We start from the raw sequence: 24,454 nt of genomic DNA, 5'->3' as shown, positions 1-24,454 counted from the left end.
TGGCAGGGGCGATAGCGTACAGCATGCAAATAGATGTACCGAATCCTTAGTTAATGGATAAACTCTCACCTGCTTCCTAACTGAATCTAAATCACACAGGTCTGCCTAATTGATTCATTTTGCACTATGTCAGAAATAAGCAAGTGCTGTTAATGAAAATGCTCACCTCTAGAAAAAACCCATCAGCAGAAAGGGATCAGCTGATGTGGTCACAGGAATAGTGCTTCTTTGTTAAATGAATAGGTGACATCTTTAACAGCAACACAACAATCTGACAAAACCAAATGCTTTCAATAGTGCTACACCCCACCTCAGGTCAGCCTCGGGGGGCGGGGGGAGAAAGAGAGACACACAACCATATGTCAGCTTGATGTGCTCTTGGTAGGAAAACTAATAATACAATTTTTTTTTTTAAACGCCACAAATTTCAGTTGTGACATTTTTCCCAGAACACTGTTCATTAATGGTGTTCACCTGCTTATCTCTGTACAGTCCACGAGGGATTAATTAGCTACACACCCAAGAAATAGCAAAAATGTGCCTCATTTAATTCTCAAGATAACCCAATCTATATACAATTTCCTGGGCAAAAGAACCTCCTCCTTAACTTCTGTCAATGCCTCCAATAGCAACTCAGCTTTCAACTTGCTCTCTACTGCAGTCAGGATAGCTTTTATTTGCTATTTCTTCCCAAGCACGAAGATGCATTGTGCAAAGACAACTTACTAATAACTCAGTTTTGCACTTTCAAAAATAGTAAAGGCATGCATCTGAATCATAAATACTAATCTATTAACACTCAAGTAGGTGTTGTGTTCTCCCATAGTGTGGCATTTTCTTGCAGTAGCAACGACCCAAGATATTTTCACCAGACTGAGTTTAAATATGCCCATTTCCCAGAAAATAAATCATTCTTTCTTCTGATCACTTTAATAGCCAAATGTCTGAATTATTTTTTTCTTTAATCATGACTACAATACACAAGTGCAGTCATCATATATACACCTTCTGCAAAGTAAAAAGCCAGTGTGTGTGCTATGTACAATGATAACAACTGGGATACCATGTTTTGCCATTATATGAATTGTTTTCCATTCTAGTTTATTTTTGTTCTGGCGTGCAAGCTCACTGCAAAAAGGAAGTCAATTACCAGGACAGGTCCAAATTTTAGACTAATCATTGGTCTGAAATTGCTTTTATGTCTGGGCACATTGAAAGAGTTTGTTGTTGTGCATGAACTGATTACTTGCTCCAAAGTTACAGACCATATCAACATCCCACAGACGTTGTTACAGGATGGAGCAAGTGCAAGTTATTACTTCAGGCTTTCCAACAAACTAAATTCACATATCTAGGCTTATTATGAATTCGCAATATAACAAAGGAAATAAAAAAGGTAATGTTTGCTTCTACTTGTGCATGATTTAACAACTGAATTTGTCTATAGGCAATTGATAGTACATAACAGAGTATTGATGAAAAGAAAAGCAACCTGTTGTTGAAACTTTTCATCTTGCACTCATCATGACAATCCCAAAAATAGCAAATTTCAAAGAGAACAAATCAGGACTGCTTGAGAAAAGGTTGCTGATGGATTGGAAACTGCCACTGGTCAAGGTAATGTCATGGGGAATGAACCAGGAACAGTTTGCTCCCCCGAGCTTTTGTTGATTCCATGACTGGAGAAAACGTACTGAACCAAGTGTGCTAAGAATTACACTGACAACCAATCAGTAGGGCTCATACTGTGGTTCACTTATGCTTGCTAGAAGCTACATATATTCGTACACAGGGCCCTGTCCTATGCAAACAAAGAGAACATGTCCAGGCATTGAGCCTTTTTCAAACAAAGAAAAGCTTGGGGTAACTGCTCCCTGGTGCATTCTCCCTGGCAACACCTCAACCAGAGGCCATTTGTCAACCAGCTAGCAATCTTTTCTGGGAGTATAAATTTGCTGTTCACTTTGAAATTCTTGTTATTCTGTCCTGATAAGCGCAAGACAAAACATTTCAACAGTATTAATTAGTTTAGTTGGACACATATTGGAGGGGAGGAGAGTCACTCTGCCTGTACTCACGGGTTAGCAAATTTGCAGGAGGATGTAAAGTAATCTTTTCGACTACTCTTCCCCTTAAGTGTTTTAGGACATTAATGATACTATATAAATGAAAGCTGTTATTTTAACTCAAGCAGGTTTATCTAAGAGTTGCCATTAGAAAGCTTATCCATCAATAGCTATTTGGAGCTAACAAGTTTATCGTCTTTTTGTTTCAACAGCCTGAAACATTCTTCTTAAACACAATCGTAATTTAAGGACTCCCAGAAATCATAGATTATAGTCCTCAATGGTTATTACAAGCCCAACATTTAAAGGACATGTCAATGTCCAGGCTGATGATCTATTCAAAAGCAAAATACAGTAAATGCCAGAAAGCTGAAATAAAACCAGAATGTGCTGGAAATACGCAGCAGGTCAGGCAGAATCTATAGGCAAAGATAGGTGATATTTCATCAGAATTGGGTAAAAAGTTAGAAATGCAATAAGGTGCAAACAAGAGAAAGGGATTGTGGATGTGAAAAAGAATCACAGAATTGTTACGGTGCAGAAGGAAGTCATTAGGCCCCTCATGTCTGCACTGCTCTCCAAATGAACATTATGACTTAGTGCCATTCCCCTGCCTTTGCTGATGTTCAAATAATCATCTAATGCTCTCTTGAATGCCTAGTTGAACCTGGCTCCACCACACTTCCAAGGCAGTGCATTCCAGATCCAAAGCACTCGTGTGAAAAGTTTCTCTCTCTCATCAAACCATTTTAAATCTGTTCCCTCTTGTTCTGGATCCTATCAAGAATGGGAACAGTTTCTCCCTATTAACCCCCTCATGATTTTGAGCATCTCTATCAAATCTCCCCTGCCTCCTTTCCAAGGAGAACTGACCCAACCTCTCCAAATCTTTTCTCATCACTGGAATTATTCTTGTAAACCTCTTCTGCACATTCTCCAATGCGTTGATATCCTTCCTATACTGTGGCTCCCAGAACTGTACGCAATACTCCAGCTGAGGTCTAACTCGTGTGTTGTACAAGTTCAGCATAACCTCCTTGCTCTTATATTCCACGCTCCTATTAATAAAGCACAGAATACTACCTGCTTTATTAACTCCTCTCTTCACCTGTCCTGCCACTTTCAATGATCTATGCACATATATACCCAGGTCCCTCTGCTCCTGTACCACTTTAATAATTTTATCCCTTATTGTATATCGCTCCATGTTCTTCCCACCAAAATACATTGCCTCATATTGAAGAACACAAGGGAGGGTCTGTGACAGGATGGCGATCAGGAGAGATTATATGATAAAAACATTAAAGAGGGGGGGGTAATGGGACAAGTAATTAAAAAAAAGAGAGTCTAGATGAGGCTTGAATGGTAGAATAATGAAATATTGCTGCCTGAAAGCAACAAGAGAAAGTAGAATCAAAACCAGCCACTTGGGCAGCACAGTGGTTAGCACTGCTGCCTCACAGTTCCAGGGGCCTGGGTTCAATTCCTGGCTTGGGTCACTGGCTGTGCGGAGTTTGCACATTCTCCCCATGTCTGCATGGGTTTCCTCCGGGTGCTCCGGTTTCCTCCCACAGTCCAAAGATGTGCGGGTTAGGTGGATTGGCCATGCTCAATTTCCCCAGTGTCCTGGGATGCGTAGGTTGGAGGGATTAGCAGGGTAAACATGTGCAACTACAAGGATAGGCCTGGGTGGGATTCTTGTTGGTGCAGACTCGATGGGCTGAATGGCCTCCTTCTGCACTGTAGGGTTTCTATGATTCTAAAAATGGGGCCAATTATTACATTTTGAAATGGTTAAATCCAGAAGGCTGTACAGTACCCAAAGGAGGAGGTACTGTTCCTCAAACATGAATTGAGTTTCAATGCAACACTATAGGAGGGTAGAGAGGTCAGCTTGGGTGCAAGATATAGAATTAAAGTGGTAGGAGACCAGACACTCAGGGTCCTGTTTACAGACAGAATGGAGGTGCAAAGTGGTCAACCAATGTGTGTTTGGTTTCTCCACTGTGAGCAGCGAAAATGGTATACTAAATAGAAAGATGTGGCAAGTAATTTGCCGTTTCCCCTTAAAGGAGCATGTGGGGCCTTGGGCAGTGAGTGGAGATGTGGTAAAATAACAGGTATTGTTGTGGTCAAGTAACAGGTTCTGCACTTGCATGGAAAGATTACCATGTTTCAGGATGTCATGGAGGGAATGGTCCCTTTGGAATTCTGGAAGGGGAGGGCAAGAGAAGTTTGGTGGATGCTGCTAACTATAGTGTTGCAGTCCAAAGGGGCGTGGCAGGCTCAATTGAAGAGCAGAGAATTGGCAGAGAGAATTCAATATTGAACATGCAAATTTATCTGATTAGATTAAAAATAAACTGTGGAATACATATAAAAAGGCAACAGGTCAGAGATGAGAGCAGGAACAAGGCTGATGCGTTTAGTAGATGAGTCATGTAAAATATTAGTTAACTTTTCACAGAGGATGAAGAAAGCAAATAAAATGTTGAAATTTATAGTAAAGAATATGACTTACAAGCACAAGAATGTTACCCTGAAGTTTATATCCGGCCTCAGAGGTTGAAGTTGTGTTCAAAGCCAGGATCCGTATTGCACAAAAATGTGGATTTATCGGAGGAATCCCAGATGACTGCTACAAGGATAACTCCCCAAAATTCAGAGCTATCTATCCTGGGATTGTATTACCTGAAAGAGAGAGGAAAATAAAGGGGCCTTGAGAAAGATCTTAAAAATTCTCAGAACAATATTCTCTTCCATTCAACTCCCAAAAGCATGGATCACAACAACAGAGCTACTATGATCTGGCACAGAGGAACAGTGAAGGTGAAGAACAGACTGCATTCCTCCAATCAGTATCCAATTCATACCAGTGTCTTATTTCACCATAAATGAGACAAGGAAAAAGATCAAGAGAGTAGACACACACGTGACAGAATCTGGGCTCCATTAAAGTTGCATGGTAGCCAACGATATTTTAAAAATGCTACAAGTAATGCCATTTATAGCCCCAACCCGGTTTCTAAAATCTATATTTTTATTGCAAAAAAAAATGTTGAATTCAGTTCACTATCAGCTCTGAACCTGGAAGAATCATCACCTCCAGGCAGCAGTCTCTCTTTTGATGTACTCTGTTATCAATTGAAGACAAGAACATTTTATACAATTGTGCTGATAAAATTGACTCGAGTGTAAAGGTTACACTTCTAGTAAAAAATCATAAACTGAAGACCATCCTTTCAAATCAAGTATCAACAGAAAATACTCAATTTCCAAAAGTAGTCATTTCAATTTGAAGGAAACACTATTAAAGTTAGTTACTGGGTTTAAACATAAGGCAGGGAACCTAGAGACAAACTACCCATCATTGAGGAAAACATAAAAAAATTAAATATATCAATTTTAAAATAGTTTTAAAGCATTCTCCTTCAGCTACTACTGTATAATATAGTTTTTCCAATCCATAGCTTAAAACTTTTCTGACAAGATTAGGCCACTAATTTGACATTTTCTCCATTTAAGAAAATAAGGCCACTTGACACAAATGAAGAGCCATGCTCTTCCCTCTTCACTGAGTGGAATTTTACCGCCCCTCTTGCCGGTGGGATTTTCTGGTCCCACCAAAGTTAACAGACTTTCAAATGGCTCACCGCATTTTGTGGCCTCGTCAAAGCTGTAAAATTCCACCCGTTATTTCCACAGCTCCAACTTGTGCTCCTTACCATAAAGAGCCGGTAAAAGTGTTCCAGAATGCTATGGATCAATAGATAAAGGCAATTTCCAATCACGTTTTTACAACTTCATAGCCTTTCCTCATGAAGTTTATCTTGCTGTGACAGCAGATGGTTCACTGGGGGCCATTTTCCTCGCTGCTTTTTTCACGCATTCATTGACGGGATGCGGACATTGCTGGCGGAGCCGGCATTTACAGCCCATCCCCTCTTGCCCGCATAGTTGGTGATGAGCCTCTTCAGTTCATGTGGTGTAAGCAATTCCACAGTGCTGTTAAGTTTCAAAGAGTCAGAATGGCGGGAGAGACCTGGTCAAGGGATGGGGAAGTTGGATTAGCAGGAGACACACAGGGTGGAGGCAGGGTGGTTTCAGGCTGTCGGACCAAGAGAAGGGTGGGTCAGACTGGGAGTAGGAGTTCCCAGCGAGGTCATGGGTGTGCGGGCTGTGTTTTTTTAAATAGTTATTCAGAGTTAGAAGCGTTTTTTTCCTTCTAACTCTTTCAGGGTAACTATCAGGATAAAACTGGCAGAACCATCTTAAGTTAGCAATTCAAAACTGCTTTGTTGGATGGTTCCCAATCCAGGGCAAGTTGACCCTTTGGGACAATTGCCAGGTAAACCCTTACGCAGGAACTTCCTGGAGGGATTCCGCAGAACATTATTGGGGTAACCCCCAAATGCGCCACTGGAGATCCACCAAGTCATGGCCCAGTGAGCCACTTGCTGCAGAATGCCATCCTCTGACCTGCTCTTGTAGTCACACTTTGCGTGGCTGGTCCAGTTACGGTGATGCCACCAAATGTCAAGGGGAAATGATTACACTCATTCTGAGGTGGTCAATGCCTGACATTTGTGTAGCACAAATGTTACTTGCCATCTAGCCCAAGCTGAATATTGCCAGTCCTCCTGCATGGGGCTCAAACCGTCATTGTGGGAGGTTGTTATTTGAGGACCTTGACTTAATTAACGTCCACTTAAGAGCCTCATTCCACCAATCGCATATAGGGAGCCCTAAAAAAATAAATTCATCAGCTTTGCTTCCAGGGCGTTCTGCATTCAAAGGCACCCAGTGCCTGATCGAAGAACCCCAGCATCAGGAAGAGGGGACCCACAGAAAGCCAAATCCCTGTTCTTTATGGCAGCTGGTTGTGTGGGTGGGGGTTGCAGGTCTCCACACCAACAGGTCTTCCCAGAGGCGAGGCAGGGGTCTCACCAGTTCTCCAGCTGCTGACAAGACCCCCCGTCACCAACATTACATTCTACCCTTACGTTTGTTCAGAAAATGTTGCAATGTACATTCTGCAGTTGGTAGCCTCAACCAAGTGAAAACTCAAGGGAGGAGGCATATAGACAAGTGGCAAGTAACATTCACATCACATATGTGCTAGACAATGACCATCTCCAACAAGACAGCACCTGGCCATCACCCCTTGACATTCAATGGCATTACCAGCACTGAATCCCCAATTATCAACATCCTGAGGATTACCATTGACCAGAAACTCAACTGCATTAGCCATATAAATACTGTGGCTGCAAGAGCAGGTCAAAAACTGGGAATCCTGCAGCGATTACCTCACCTCCTAACAACAGAAAGCCTTTCTACCATCTACAAGGCACAAGTCAGGAATGTGATGGAATACTGCCCATTTGTCTGGCTGAGTGCAACTCCAACAACACAAAAGGCTTGACACCATTCAGGACAAAGCAGCCTGCTTGGTTGGCATCGCATCCACAAAACTCCTCTCTCTTCACCCCAGTGTCAGCAATGTGGACCATCTACAAGATGCACAGCAGGAACTCACCAAGCCTCCTGGGATCCTCCACGCCCACAACCACTACCATCTAGAACGACAAGGGCAGCAGATACTTGGGAACACCACCACCTAGGGATTCTCCTAAAGTCACTCATCATCCTGACTTGAAAATGTATCGCCATTCCTTCACTATCGCTGGGTCATAATACTAGAACTTCCTTCCAAACAGCACAGAGGGTGTACCTACACCACATGGACTGCAGCAGTTCAAGAAATCAGCTCACTGCCACCTTGTCAAGAGCAATTAGAGATGGGTAGTGAATACTGGCCTAGCCAGCGAAGCCTGCATCTCTTGAATGAATAGAAGCATCATTCCTGCCTCTTTGTCATCCTTTCAGAGAATCTCTCCAAAGTGCACAGATGCAGCATTATAGATTGTTCCTATTGTGCCAGAGAATAGTGTCCTGAGAGGGATAAAGCAGTGAAAAATCAGGCCTAATTTATCCAAAGATTGAAAATTTTTACCCAAAATTTAAAAAAGTTACTGCCAAAGAGTAATACTCTTCTCCGCCTTTGACTTCAAGCACCTGTACACCAGTTAAAACGTAGACACACATCAAAACTTTCAATCTTCAAGGCCAATCTATAGATTATTTCCATTTAAAAGTTTTTCATTATCACGAGTACCGTATCAGTTTATATTTGTATCAGCTGGCACTAACCACATAAATATTGGTTGAATACAGATGTTAGTCTGTGATACTGACACAACCAAAGCAGAAACAACAACTCTGCTGCAACAACATATTATAATTACAACCTCAAAGTACATCATTCAAGTGAACTTGCAAACGCCCCTCTCTCTCTCTCCATCCAAGTACGTACTATTTTGATTGTGACATCTTTGATTGAGATATCTGACTTTGTTCTCGAGACCACCATGAACTCGATTTCGATCTCTTAAGCTAATTTCACGGGCAATCACAGTCAGCACAGACGATACTTTGATCAAGCCATTGGTCTCAGGTCCCTGAGACAAGTAGAATCCCTACAGTGCAGGAGGCCATTCAGCCCATCAGGCCTGCACCGACAACAGTCCCACCCAGGCCCTATTCCCAATACCCCATGTATTTACCCCACTAATCCCCCTGACACTAAGGAGCAATTTAGCATAGCCATTCAACCTAACCCGCACATCTTTGGACCATGGGGGGAAACCGGAGCACCCGGAGGAAACCTACGCAGACTCGGGGAGAACGTGCAAACTCCACACAGACAGAGGCCGGAATTGCAGCCGGTCAAATACACGGTGTGCTAATCCATTCACAACTCTGCCCCCTCCTTTCCTCAATATTTCATTAAGCAACTTAGAAAGAAAGTGTAACAATCGAAATATCTCCAACAATGATGGACTGCTGAAATAATAATAAATACACAATATAGATTCACTATTTTGAGTACAATGTGTCAAAAACAAAGCGTTTTGCCACTGCCAACCTAACGACAGTCTTTGTGCTGTTTTGCTGGAAACATTTGGGTTAAAGCATAAATTTCCCAAGCAACTTGCACCATACACTCCACGTTAGGTTAAAAAAAGTGCTGCTATTAAAAGGAAAGACAAAGCCAGCTGCAAAATTAGAAGAAAATGGAAAGGAAATTGCTAAAAATCATTTTTGATGTATGCTGGCCCAAACTTGATCAGTTTCTCAGGTAACAAAAGACAGCAATACTAAATATGTATACAATGTGTCAATTAACAAGGAAAAGAAGAGATAAGCAGCAGCCAAATGACAACTTTTTGGGCTCGGCAGTGAAAGCAATTTGCTAGTATAGTTCATTCAGAGAGTTTGAAGGAAAAGGAGCTAAAATTACAAGATTTTTTTTAAAAGATATAAACAACAGGTTTTCTAGCCAATAACTAATTTTAATTTGAAAACACAAATCAGGCATTGCACTGGCCTCAAGATATAATTTTCTGTCTGAGAATGACTTGATGACGGACTTTCAAAAAGGAGCAATAAGTTATGGTGCTGTAGGGGCACAATAAGAACTGTACGAATGCTTGGAATCCAGCAACCCACCATACACTGCAGCAAGAGATTGAAGATAGCCATACCCTTGTTGATTCAATGTAGACTCAACTATTCAGCTAGAATCTATAATGTCTCAGTGATAGCCATCTTCACAATTCCAAGATAAGGCAACTTAAAAAATAAAATCTCAATTTGCATCTCCTATTCCCAACACCCACTCAATGAGGAGAAAGGGGACGTGCAGCAGTGGCTGGACATTGCAATATACTTCAGGGCCTTAGCTTTGAGACATTTTACAATAATGGCCAGTGTGCGTGATCTTTCAAAACAAAAAAAAAAATCCATTAAATACATGGGGTGGATTCGCAGGAATACTCAACAAGAAAAATCTATTGTGAAGATTTTAGGAATATATTAAAATATTGTACTTCAATCTAGCTCCAAATTTTAAACATTTCACACAAATGAGAAAAGAACAATGTTGGAACGATAATTTTAGTTAGAAGTCAGCACTACATCTTAAATAAATGCAGACATTATTCAAATTTTTGGTCAACTTCACAACATATGGACCAGTGAGAGACAGATACACAAAAAGCAACAAAAATTTACATGGCATCTTTAATGTAAAAATGTCCCAAGGCACTTAAACAGGCATAGTACAGAACAAAATAGGGCGATATTAGGTAATTTGGACAAAAGGTTTTAAGGAACGACTAAAAAAAAAGTAGAACATAGAGAGATATAGGAATGGAATTCCAGAGCTTTGGATCAAAGCAACTGAAGGAGGATTTTAAAGCAGGAACGCATGTGAGGCCCGAATTTGTACAGCACAGAGATTGAGGGGCATTGCAGAGCTGGAGGAGATTCCAGATGTAGGCAGCAGAGAGGCCATGGCTAGATTTGAAAACAAAGATCAGAATTTTTTAAAAACCGAGGCACTGGTTGACCAGGAGCCAACATGGATCAGCAAGGGGAGATGTGCAAGCAGGAATCAGCGCAAGGGCAGCAGAATTTTGAATGATGTTTACAGAGGATAGAACATGGGAGGCCCAAAATACATCGAAATAATCAAGCCCAAAGCTAACAAAGGCATGGTGTGCAGCATGGTGGCACAGTGGTTAGCACTGCTGCCTCACAGTGCTGGGGACCCGGGTTTGGTTCCCAGTTTGGGTCACAGTTTGTGCAGAGTCTGCATGTTCTCCCCGTGTCGTGAGTTTCCTCCCACAGTCTGAAAGACGTGCTGGTTTGGTGCATTGGCCATGCTAAATTCTCCCTCAGTGTACGCGAACAGGCACCGGAGTGTGGCAACTGGGGGATTTTCACAGTAACTTCATTGCAGTGTTAATGTAAGCCTACTTGTGATACTAATAAATAAACTTTATGAAGGTTTCTATAGCAGATTATTTGGAGGATGGGAAGAGTAGACTGTTATTATGGGGGTGGAAATAGGTGTTGTTAGTTATTTTGCAGAGATGTGGAGGTTATCGCAAACCTAACATCAAGACCATGAACAGTCACATGCAGCCACAGGAAGATGGGTGACATCAGTAGCAAGAGGAAGAAGTTGGCAATAGGTCCAAGGGCAAGTTTTTGTCTTCCCAATGTTTAGCTGGAGGGAGATTTCTGCTCATCCATTACTGAATGTTGGACCAGCAACATGATAATTTAGAAACGGAGGAGTGGTTATCAGAAGTCGTTATCAGAAGTGGTGGTAAACACAGGAAAACTAATGCTGTGTTTTTGGATGATTTTGGCAAGGGGCAACATGTAGATTAGAAATCGGATACACCCAGCGTGGATTTATAGAATCCCTACAGTGCAGAAGGAGACCATTTAGCCCCTCGAATTTGCACTGACCACAATCCCACCCAGGCCATATCCCCATAGCCCCACATATGCCAGGTACCAAGGGGCAATTTAGCATGGCTAATCAACCTAACCCGCACATCTTTGGAGTGTGGGAAGAAGCTAGAGCACCCGGAGGAAACCCACGCAGACACAGGGAGAACGTGCAAACTCCACACAGACAGTTACTCAAGGCTGGAATTGAACCCAAGTCCCTGGGGATGGGAGACAGCAGAGCTAATTACTGTGCCAACTTGAGAGACAAGAGAACTAAAAGGACAAAAGAAAAAGAGAAACCATTATAAGTGACTTTCTGGCTACAAGTGGATAGACAAGAAATGAAATCAGGCACGTGCAGTCCCACCAAGCCAGACAACTGCTGAGAGGTGTTGATACTTCTGACCATAATATTCTGTTCCAAAGGCTGAAGACATGTAGAGAAGGCCGAGAAGGGATACTTTTGTTACCAACTACGGTGTCATTTGTGACTTTGAGAGCCATTTTGGAATAGAATCCTGACTAGAGAGGTTCAAACAGGAATTTGCAAGAAAGTTGAGCATGGACTTGGGTAGCAGTAACACATTCAAGGCCTTCAAAGAGGAAAAGGAAGTTGGAGATGGTAGTTTGCAAGGACTGTGGAGTCAAGGAATGGCTTTTAAAATGGGTGATGGAAAGAGGGCAATATCCAAGGAGAGAGAACTGCTAATAATATCAGCTAACATGGGAGTCAGAAATTGAAGTTGAAGAGTTAACAGTTTAGTAGCAATTGGTTTGAGAGAGCCAAGAGATGGAGGTCATGGACAAGACAAGAGAGAGAACCTGGGCCACAGAAAAGGAAAATTTAGGGGTAGGGTAGGAAGCAGCAGAGAAAACTCGACAGGCATCTCAATCTTTGGAATGAAAAAAAATCCATAAGCTTTTTTATTATTGAAGGTGAGGATGGATTAAGAAGAGTGTGGTGGAGAAATCAGAAGTTCTGTTATCTTTCCCTCCTGGATGACCTTAGAATAGTGGGCAGTTAATGATGGCGAGCATTGCCTTCAAATAGTCTCATCAGATTCAGTGATGAATGGTGAACAACTGCTTTAACCAAAGGCATTCAAGTTGGACTTGAGAGTAGAGCTGAAGGATATATCAGAGGAATGATTAAGCTGAGAAAAGGGATTAGATCTCGTGGAGAGAGACAATGTGGTAGAGCACACCATACAGAGGAAATGATCAGAGATTGCCCAAGTGATAGTGATGACAGGGGAATCAAAATCTCATACAATGACAAGCTCAAGTGGGTAGGAGAATTTATAGAGGAATGGAGAACAGTAAACTCAAAAGGAGAAAAAAAGATGGGGTTTAAAAATCATTGGAGATAAAAATTGCTCAGTGGAGCCATCAAAGCAGAAGGTATATTACGGAGAAATTTGGTAGGCTGTACAAAACAAGATTTTGAAATAGAAGGTATAAAGGATGAACAAGGCAAGATGCTTGAAGGAGGCGAGGTTGCTAGAGGAACAGGGAGAAAAACCAAGGTACGATTTAGAGATAAGGGCTACACTACTAGTTTGAGCAGAATAAGTATAGCTGGGCAGGAAGATTTCAGTAAGGGGGAAAAAGGTGACATCACCCCTCAGATAAGTCTGTCAAGACGACCAAGTTAATGTGATCGTCCACAAGAAGCTCATGGATAGCAAGGACTTGATTAACAAATAAAGATGCAGAATAGAGCAGTGATAGCTAGTCCACTGGCAGTGACCACAGGATCAGAGCTGGGAACAATGAGAATTAGCCCATGGCAGGCAGGTACATCTGGGGGTGGAATAGAAAATAGAATGAGGCAATTTGGCTTGCTGCTCTTTAGGAGGCAATAATATGTGTCCAAAGGGTCAGAGGATACCAGAAAAAGAGACACACGCACACACAGAGGGGGGAAACTGTAGGATGACGCAAGAGGAAATCAAAACTGGGGTGTCAATACTAAAGCAGGAAAGGCAATGAGTTCTAAAATTGCCATTTTTAATGCAAGAATGAATTACTTGAGGGCAGGGAAAGGAAAGAAATACGATGGCAGAAAGGGCAAAAGAAGAGAGAAGGGTGTGAACCGATGGACTCGGATGCAGAACAGCAGCTGAAACATGCACAAACAAGGGGGGGAAAACCTTAAGTTCAGTAAGCAACAAGGTTATAAATTAATCAAGATAGCGAAGCTTTGAAATACATGGCGAGGAGAGAGGAGCTAACATGTGGCTAAAAACAAGACAGAAAAAGTCAAAATATTTATAAAATTAATGTAGTGAAACCAGTGACAAATTGAAGGCTAGGTGCTGGCACAGGTAATTTGAAAGTTGCAATCTGATGCATGGAACAATGAGGCATGCATTTCAAAATAATTAAATATTTTCTATCTCTGTGTTAGAACAATTTCTTTTTCTGGAGCCATCACTCTCACTGATGCCTGTGGATGATTCCCTTAGGATTCACTGCAGATAAAGCCAATAGTTAAAGTAACAAGGCGCCAAATTCTTCAACTGTCAAAACAGCAGATCAAAATCATCATTCAAACCACTGGTTGAATTCTGAAGAGACTAACCGGAGACTGTAAAGAATTTCTCAAACGACAGTCTCGATGCCCAGTCTAAAAGAACAAATTGACAGGGAGATGTGGGGATAAATCAATGCCTTCAAAGTCGATATTGTCAATTTCAGTTACTGCACCGGTAAAAGGTGATTAATGAACAATGTTGTTTAAATTCCAAGGACGGATCTAGTCTAAAAGACGAATGAGTAGTAATGATTCCACTCGTAAGTGCAATCCTCTCCCCGGTGATGAGATACGAGATCCCAGGGAACCCTTCACCATCCCTCTTTAAACAATCCACAGTTCAGCAGGAGAAACCAGAGATAGTGTTATAGCATTGACGGCTGAGGAACACCACTATAAATTGATGAGACGGCTGCCATGTACGAAGGACAGGAATACCATTGCACAGAGTATAAACCAAGGAAAAATGAGCCGTGTACAGATCAGACACACTGGGGCCCCACAAATATCTGTATAACGCCTTGGACCCCAAAATACCATTACCCATCAAGCAAATCAATAAAATTAAACTGTTAAAATTCTTAATTTCAGATCACACTTTATATGGAAAAATTAAGTCAAGTAAATGTAGTTAATTTCACAAAACTGTGTTCTTTATGAACTCCTGGATTATCAACTAAGCTTTCATTGTTATTTTAATAATACTTGTTCTGACAATAAAACATTGGCTCTAAGTCTAGACACATGAGATGGCAGCCTTGGCTAATTAAAAGGGGCTTAGTTTATGTTTCCATTGTAAGTGAATGCCGTTTTTATCTGTATAAATATGGCTCAAGTTTAGGATACAGCCCTCTGTATTTTACTGATCCCTATGTAATAATCACCACAATATCACGAACTGACTCAAGAAAATACCATTCCCGAGAAGCTGAAAATCATCAGCTCTATAAAAGGTAGGCACTAAACAAGGATTGGTTTCAAAATGAATGCGGATCGTTGAATCAATGCTTTTGCAGGTGGGTTAAAAACAAAGTAGAGAAGAATGTCAATTGAGATGGACAAAGGTGGCTAATTGGAAATTCTGACAACACACCTGTCAGCAAGGCTGTATACACATGGTTCACCCAACAGAGAGCCAAAGACATACCGATATCTGGTTCTATTATTCAAGCATAGGGTAGGAAGTTTTGCCAAGAAATAAATGAAAAATGCAGGTACCAGATTCCCAGGAGAAGGATAAGCTAGCAAAGGATGGCTAGTATGATTCAAGAACTGGCACGGCATTTTGTAAGTTACTATAAGCAAACACTGGTCTGTGGGCAGTTCTGCCAAATTGGAGAAGATGTTAGATAATGGAGGACACACCAAAGAACAAATGAGATGAAATAGTCCTGTTTACAAAATATCAAAGACAATAGCGACAAGAATGAACACCAAATGTAACTAGGGAAGAAGTGACCGAGAATAGTGGACAGTAAAGGCAATGTGACAATGTGCCTTAAGAACCTCAACATGAAAGAGGGAATCCACATATCTGGCTGAGCCTGCCAAGAAGCGACAATCAACTGCATTAAAGACTCCTCCTTGGAGCCAAAAGTAGATACTATACTAGATAATAACACCATCAACATAGCTGAATGTCGATGACCAAGAATCCAACAACAAGATGACAGATGAAGAAATATAAGCTAATGCTGTTAATGTCGTCAATTACATTGCTAAAGTTTGTTGAAGTTAACAGAAACAGGTGATAGGTACTAACCGTCTTGCACATATATAAATAGGGGATGATAATTTGGTTTTGTTGGTTAAGTTTCCTTTTAACATTTTTCGTTACAGTGCCCCACTGTCACACCATTTTAATTTGTTTATTTTAATCAAAAATTAAGTATAAATAGGGGATGATATTTTGGTTTAGTTAGTTAAGGTTCCTTTGATATTTTGTTTTAATTACAGTACAATATCAGGGACCATCATTCCCTGTCATTTTTGTTGAATGATTTTTTTTTGAAGAGTACAAATAGGGGATAGCTGGGGCACTGGGGATTTAGGAGGAGAGCTACGAGAATGAACGAGTGAATAAACTCTCTCAATAAAGAAAAGCTCTGTTTATTGATTTCTACTTCACCAACTGGCTTGGATGCTATTCACAATCGTAACAGATCCAAACTCTCAGAACAATAACGAGGTCAAAATTAAGCCTCTAACATCAACTACCTCGGCGAATTGCAAAGGCGATTGGAAGCCAATGAAAAATCAAGTGTCATAAATGTGACACAGAATATCCTACATCTAGTAAAGGCAGAGTCAAGGAATAAATTTGAAGTTAAAAATTACTGCTTACTTCAACATGCGTCCATCCAATAAAGGTCTATGATTTTGTCTCAAAACCTCTCAATCTGAATAAGCAAATTGCTCCAGTATTTCTACCAACTTTCCCTGTACATGCAAATAGTGTCCCATTCATTACCAGTGGGTTACACAAAAGGAATGGAATTATTTCATTTCTGCATGAACAATTTCAAATTTTCACTAATCAAAACAGCAGTGTGTTTCAGTTATGTAACATAATGTACCATACTAGTGATTGTTGGCAGTTCACAAAAGCAACATGCTCATAACTGGTGTTCACAGGGCTTCAGAGTTATGAAGGTCTACATATTAACGAGGAACAAAATCCCAGGGGCAGACCAGGAGTCTCTCATTCTGCAAGCCATTATTCAGATCAGGTTCCAACCCATTCCAAAACTTAAGTCCAACATGTGGACAAAAGCCACAAAGCATGAAGTTATGTCTTTTAATTTTCACTCATATAGTCATTTGTACAACCAAAAACCACTCATACAGAACAATACAAAAGATACAAGCAGCAAAGTACTGAGACACAGACCTACACAATGATTACCAACAATTGCAAAATGACCACAGTTTCTTCATGATGGACAGACAATTTATGTAGCTGAAAAAAATACCCCTTAAGAAAACAGACTTTTGTTTATACTGTGCCTTTCATGACCCAAAGCATTTTACCATCAATTAAATAGCTTTTAAAAAGTGTAGTCACTGTAAAGAGCAAAGTTCCACTTATTCGGTCAAGCCACCATCATCAACACAAGGCAAGATGGAATGTAAACTGATACAAATGGATCACACCAATAATAAGAAAAATACTGACCCATGGACTGGGAGAAACATAGAAAGCAAAGGAACATGGAGAAAACATAAAGAGCTATAGAGAAGTAATACAAAAGGCTTAGCAATAATATAAAAGCTGATATATTTACAAACTTTTATATTGTATAAGAGTAAGAAAGTGACTAAGGGACATGTGGGCTCATGAACATATGCTGAATAGACAACAATGTGGCAGATTTCATAAACAAATACTTCTCCACTATTGTGAAAACCAAAAGAGAATAAAATATCAGTGATAGGGAAAAACTAAGGAACTTAAAATAAGTAACAACAGGCTAACGTGGAAAATAATGGGACTACACATAGATACATCTTCAGAAACCGACAGTTTCTACTCCAAGGAATTAAAAGCAGTAGTTGAGAGAAATACCTAAGTGTTAGTCGTGATCTTTCAAAGGTTTCCTGATTTGGGGATTGTGTTAGATTGGAGATTTACTAAAGCTACTCCATTATTTAAGAAGAGTGGGAGAGAAATCAACTGCATACAGACCTGTCAGTTGAAACATCAGTTCTGGGGAAGCTACTTGATCTGTCATTAGGGATAGAGTGGGTAGGTACTTGAACAAATGCGAGCTGATCAGAGAAAGCAAACAAGGCTTTGTTAAGGGTCGAGTCATGTCTGACAGAGAAATTAATTCCTCAGTGGAGGAAATCAAGAACAAAGCGACATAGGACATAAACTTGAAATTAGAGCTGGTCCATTCAGAAGTGAAATCAGGAAGCACTTTTTCCACAGTCACAGAAATTTAGCACTCCCTCCCACAAGACTGTGGACACTAGGACAATAGAAGCTTTCAAGACTGAGATACGGATTTCTGTAAGGTAAATGCAAAAAGCGATATGAAGCAAAGCTGGGAAAATTGGGTTGAGATGGAGATCAGCCATGATCTAAGTCAATGTTGGAGCAAGTTGAAGGGGTTGAAAGGCCTACTCCTTTCCCGAAAACCTTTCCCATCACTAACAGTTTTCCCATTTTAATTCATCTTTCAGCTGCTTTAATGGCAGCCTTAGTTTTTTTTCCCCTAAATTGTTATGCATTATGTACCTTTAAAAACAATGTTAACAACTTATTTGTCTTTGTACATGAAATGATTCCTTGCATAGCTAACTTCTGATCACAACCATACTGCTAAGGGGTATTTGGTGGAAGCCCAGCACCCAAGTGAAGATAATAATACAAAATGGTTAGCCAATCACCATGATACATCCATTCATTCTCCTGGGGACTGTTTACAGAGTGCTAATGGCCAGGTTTGAGTCGATTGACATGTTCAATGCAGACATCCTACTTCATATGGCTATACACGCTGAACTAACAGTGATACCCTTAGCAACACAAACATGGGTGTATCCATTTTGCTGTTGTTATAGAAACAGCAGCAGAACAGTGTAGGGAAAATGAGCAAATTAAGGTTAAGAGGAACAGTGGATACACATCTAAAACCCCATAGTTTGACAATTTCTTTATCCATGAATTTACCCAGTGACAAATAGCAGACACTGAATAAAATGTATCATCGTAGTGAAGCCCAATCCTGTCCTTACATATGTACACAACCATACACTTTTATTGTATATATGAAATAGATCACAATCAAGGTTAGGACATTGGCTGCCTCTTTACTTTCTTAGTTAGAAATATTGTGACCAATTGTCGTGCCCAATCACTGACCCAGCTGAGATTAACTACATTGATACAAAAAGGCCCAAGATGAACCTAAAACTTTATTTATCAGCACGTGGTTATAAAACTATTTGTGCATTTATCCAACTAATCATCTGGGAAATGTTAGCTTTTCACTTCTGAATAGCATACATCTGAAACTGATGGATGTCAGGCAATTCTCCACAGGAGGGGTAAGTCAAATATACCACAGAGGACAAGTTATTTCATTTCTCACCTGCTATAGATAGCCAAAAAAACCTATAAGCCAATGCTTTTGAAGGGTCCCTGCTCAAGTCTACCACTTTTGCCTCTGTTATTTCTTAGTCCATCCTCTTTAAATCCCCCTACTATGTAATATTTCTCCAGTTTAATCAGCAAAGGATGACTCACCCTCAAGGATTTGTCCTCCTTCCACTTTTAAAAATATTCTGGCTTAATTTCAGCATCTCTCCTGGACAACTCATCTCAATTCATTTTGCAGTGGAAATGAAAGTTACAAGTACAAATCTACATGACAGTGTAATTATGCGCCACCTGTATTCATCCAGAATTATTTATTATTTCACGTGAATAATGTTAGTGGATTTGTCATATGACACATTTTATATGGTTATGTTTGCATTCAGTGATATTGCTTTAGGAGTTGGAAAGTTCCTATGAGCAAAAGTTAACATTAATTTTCCAGTCTTGTATATTCCTTCAAAAAAAAGCTCGCTCGCTATGCCTTGTAGCACTTGTTTAAAAAAAAACAGAAGGTTCAAGTTGCGTGGCAATAGTGAGAACTCACATTACAATTTTCAGGAACAATATGTGGGGCTGTGACAGCAGTGCACACATTTGTAACCAAGGCAACATTGTATGTGGCGCTGTGATAGATTTTATGCAATTTGTTTTTTTAAAACTGACTTATGAGCTTATCAGCAGTGATGGGATATTGAATGTTTTAACTTAATGTTGGCCCCCAAAGTTACATACCCCAATAAGGAAATATAAATTAAGAGACAAAGTGCAGCTTCTTTCCCTCAGCATGGCACACACTCCCACTGTTCCACCTCCGGCATCCTATAGTTTCCACAAGCTCTGAGCCAGGCTGGCAATTAGCACTAAATCATGGAAAGTTATGCATTATAAAGTCATCATTATGAAGTAGAGCGGGATTGATCCGACTGATACTTTAGGACGATCATCAGGAGAGAATTTCTATTCTACCTGTCGGGAGAAAATACAAATCCAGCTCCCAGTACATTAAAAACAAAACTGCACACAACCCTGCCAATCCAAATACCCTTAGAATCATAGAATCCCTAAAGTGTAGGAGGAGGTCATTCAGCCCATTGAGATTGCACTGACAACAATCCCACCCAGGCCCTATCCCCGTAACCCCGCATATTTACCCTGCTAGTCCCACTAAGGAGAAGGACACTCAGGGGCAATTCAGCATGGCCAATTAACCTAACCGGCACATCTTTAGAGTGTGGGAGGAAACACACGCAGACCACGGGGAGGATGTGTAAACTCCACACAGACAGAGTCACCCGAGGCCAGAATTGAATCCGGGTCTTTGGCGCTGTGAGGCAGCAGTGCTAACCACAGTGCTACCCACCTTAACGCAAGTGGTTTTGGTGTCACAATTTATAAGATACCGCATTAGCATCATTTAATTACTTGGCACATGTTGGTGCGGTGGGTCACACGCTCACGGTAAGGAATGACAAGTGAAACAGATGCCATCATGTGCCAGTATCTGGGCGATTTAAGAAAACTGATTTTGAAAACATGAATTAGAATTATTTGCATGCAACCAATATCATTTTTTAACTCTCATGAGTGATGCAGCATGAACATCCAGGCTCTCCCCATGACTGCCAGCCACTCTTCTGATATCACAAGATTTTCACATGCCTGAGGAAAAAAATCACGTCAGTGAAACACTAAATAAAAATAGACTTGTGAAATGATAAACGGCGACCACTTCATAAAAAGGAGAAAGACTCGCAAGTTTGATTTGACATCCCATCTACCTTAAAGGCACATTTGAAAAAAAAATTAAAAAGCATCTTTGATAGATTAAGCTGTATGGAAATGACAGTATATATCAAAGAGTGGGGGGGGGGGGGGGGGGAGAGAGAGTCTACAATGGGTTAAGGCCAAAATTGACTGGAATACCTTGTTTGTAAAAAAAAGAGGGCTCACTCAAAAATCGAAATCCCAGCCAAAAAAAAACTTGACATGACCAACCCCGACCCTCGTCCATTGGTCAAATCAAATTAGATGTCCAATTTTTTTTTCCAACTTGCTGAATTGTCGATGAAACGTCAATCAAAATATCTCTCCACCCCAACCCCCCCAAAAACACACACACCACCAGCCAGCCACATTACCGGGGTTAAGGTGGAGACAGCAGATTCCCTGGACCCATCAGACACCATAGTAGATGGAGAGAGAGAGAGGGAGGGAGGGCTGTGCCCAGGAAACCGCCTAGTAAATCAATACCTTCATTAAACCTTAGCTACTTCTGAGGCAAAATGTGATGGTCTGTCCCTGGAAAAAAAAACCTTAGCTACTTCTGAGGCAAATGTGATTGTCTCTCCCTGAAAAATACAAGATATTAGAGACGGCGATCCCCCCCAAAAATACATTTTAAAAAAGCACTGCCGATGTCCAACCATTTATTCTGACAATGGGCGTTTGCTTCTGCCAATTGCACTGCACACATATCTATCTCTCTCTCTCTCTATAATATAAATGGCATTTTGAGGCCTTCTGTTGAAGAAAAATACGCACTGAAACGCTGATGAAATTCTCTTCAGCCCACTGGCAAAAAATGTCACGTTCCCGCTGCCAAAAAAAAAGATGTCTCGCCTTTCTTTCCCTCAGAAGCTGCAATAATGAAAGGCAGTCGCTCACCTCCAATCATTGCATCTGTCTCCCTTCCCTCAAGTGCTACAAGCCAAATTCAAAATGTGAAAGGGAAGAAGAGAGAGAGAAAAAAATCCCCCTCCCTCAGCTGTGTGACACACCGGGACTCTCTGCTGCTGCTGAGGAAAAAAATACACCAGAGAGACTCGGCAACACAGCCGCAGTGAACCCCAATGCGGACATCCCCTTGTCGGAAGGGGAAGAGAGAGAAAGACATAAGAAACCGAGCACAAAATCAGAACCGGTTCTTCAGAGAATCTTTTTTTTTCTTTACCTCGGGAATCCCTCCTCACTCCTTCACCATTCAGCTTATCCAAGCCAGGCTTGACTTAACATTCCCAGCATTCTACACCTTCTCTACAATTGGCTGGAACCGCACCATCCAGCCAGAACATTTAAAGAGACACTCACATTCCCTGCTTCCTGACCTCGATCTTATTTCAAGTGTTATTTTTTTCCCCCTCTCCCCACTCACCTCCTGTGTTGCCTGGTTGCACCCCTGTGGTGGCTTCTTCCCTCCCTGGCCGGCTGGGGTTCCGATTCCGAGCCCAGTCAGCGATTGAAATTTGACAATGCACCCGGGTCTGTTCTGTGTTTTAAAAATCTCATGTTGTCTGCCCGGGCGGCTGTCGCCTTTTATTCCCCTCGGTTGAAGTTTTGACACAGTTAAGAGGGCGTGGGCTGGCATTGTGAAATAGAGGGAGAGCCACAGTATTACATTCCGCCCTAAAATATGTATATATACGTCTTCTGTTCGAAAACGACAATTGAGAGAAAAAATATTTTTTCACCCAATGTTGGGTACCTGGCGATTTTTAGCACCCTCTTCATTCATGGGGAAAGCAATATTACACTCTGCCCCTATTTATTTGCATATTATCAACAACAACAAAAAATGTTCTCCTGTCTTTCCTTTTACTTTCTAACATTCACCAGCATGGTGAATAGTAGAATCCCCTACTGTACACAGAAGGAGGCCATTCGGCCCATCGAGCCTGTACCGACAATAACCCCACCCAGGCCTGATCCTCTTTTCTCCACATATTTACCTTGATAATCCCCCTGACACTAAGGGACTTTTTTTTTAACCATGGCCAATCCACCTAACCCGGTAAATGGTAGGGTCACAGGGTCATACGAGCATACAGGCAACATCCTTGTCCTTCTGCGAGTCACCCCAGGCCCAGGTAAGAGATCAGATAAAATTTCAATATGAGAGCCATGGGCAAAGACAAAACTAATGAACCTTTGATGCTGATATTGGAATTCTAGAACCTCGAGGGACAATGACTGTTCAAAATAGAGGATGCTCCAGAAAGAAGGCCTGTGTTTTCTTAGTCACACACAAGGAAGGCAACCGAAAACCATCTCATGTATTCTTTTCCAGAGTAACATTGCTCATTGAAATTGAAAATGAGAGACTCCTACCAGCAACTGAAGAGGAAAGCACGAGGCATGGAGAAATAAGCAACAGATCTGCCCTTAGGCTGCGGACCCCTACTACTGCTGCTATTATAAATGAGTAAAAGTTTTAACAACACCAGGTTAAAGTCCAACAGGTTTATTTGGTCGCAAATGCCATTAGCTTTCAGAGCATTGCTCCTTCGTCAGATGGATATCCACTCCATCTGACGAAGGAACAGCGCTCCGAAAGCTAATGGCATTTGCTACCAAATAAACCTGTTGGACTTTAACCTGGTGTTGTTAAAACTCTTACTGTATTTACCCCAGTCCAATGCCAGCATCTCCACATTATAAATGAGGACAGTGAGTGGGAATCATAGAATCTCTACAGTACATAAGGAAACCATTCAGCCCATTGAGTCTGTACTGACTACAATCCCACCCAGGCCCTATTCCCATAATCCCACCCAGGCCCTATTCCCATAATCCCACACATTTACCCTGCTAATTCCCCTGACACTTGGGTCAATTTAGCATGGCTAATCAACCGAACCAACACATCTTTGGACTGTGGAAGGAAACTCGAGCACCCAGAGGAAACCCACACAGATGCGGGGAGAATGTGCAAACTCCACACAGACAGTGATCCGAAGCCGGAATTGAACCTGGGACCCTGGCGCTGTGAGGAAGCAATGCTAAACACTGTGCCACCCACTACTGCTCTCAAGCCTATCTATGGCAGAATGACAAACAAATTAGATCAAATATAACAGATCTGTTGTTTTTCTTTCACAGCAACTTACTTTTTATGCACACACACAAATGCTAGGCATAAGGAATTTCAAAACCAAGCCACTGAGAGATCCACACAGATAAATATGTTTCCACTTGGTTCACTTAATAGTATCGTCAATTTTAAATCAAATAAATTGTGGATTGCAAGCGCATTACAGGGTTTCAGTGCATTATCCAGGCTGACACTGCGGGTCTGTGAAGTCCCATATTGTTGGAACTACTGTCCTTTGGCAGAGACGTTATACTGAGGAGCTGCCTTCTGTTCAGGTGGATGGTAAAGATCCCAAGGTGCTATTCCAAAAAAAAACAAGGGATTCCAAATGGTGTCCTGGCCAACAATTGTTTTTCAAACAATATCACTAAAAATTGTTTACTTAGTCATCCATCTTCTTGCTGCCTGTAACATTTGTCTACATGAAAAATGATTGTTATTATCATTAAAATTAAAAAAATTACTTCAAAGTAACTATTTTACACAAAGTGATCTAGGAAATCCTGAGAAAC

At 41.1% G+C, this 24,454-nt stretch overlaps 1 protein-coding gene across 1 annotated transcript in view; it reads right to left on the bottom strand.

The window, feature by feature from the left end:
• LOC144491587 (ERC protein 2) overlaps positions 1 to 22,071 on the bottom strand; it is a 764,742-nt gene extending 742,671 nt beyond the window's left edge. Inside the window, exons 1-2 of the mRNA XM_078209614.1 lie at positions 22,026 to 22,071; positions 4,588 to 4,757 (exon numbers count right to left, since the gene is read on the bottom strand). The gene's annotated coding sequence lies outside the window, so the exon portion shown is untranslated. The remainder of the gene's footprint in view (positions 1 to 4,587; positions 4,758 to 22,025) is intronic.
• Positions 22,072 to 24,454: the final 2,383 nt, after the last annotated feature.

This window comes from Mustelus asterias, chromosome 3, assembly GCF_964213995.1.
Source record: "Mustelus asterias chromosome 3, sMusAst1.hap1.1, whole genome shotgun sequence".
Classification (NCBI taxonomy): domain Eukaryota; kingdom Metazoa; phylum Chordata; class Chondrichthyes; order Carcharhiniformes; family Triakidae; genus Mustelus; species Mustelus asterias.
Note: the sequence above shows the minus strand (reverse complement) of the source record. Positions and strands in the feature narration are given on the sequence as shown.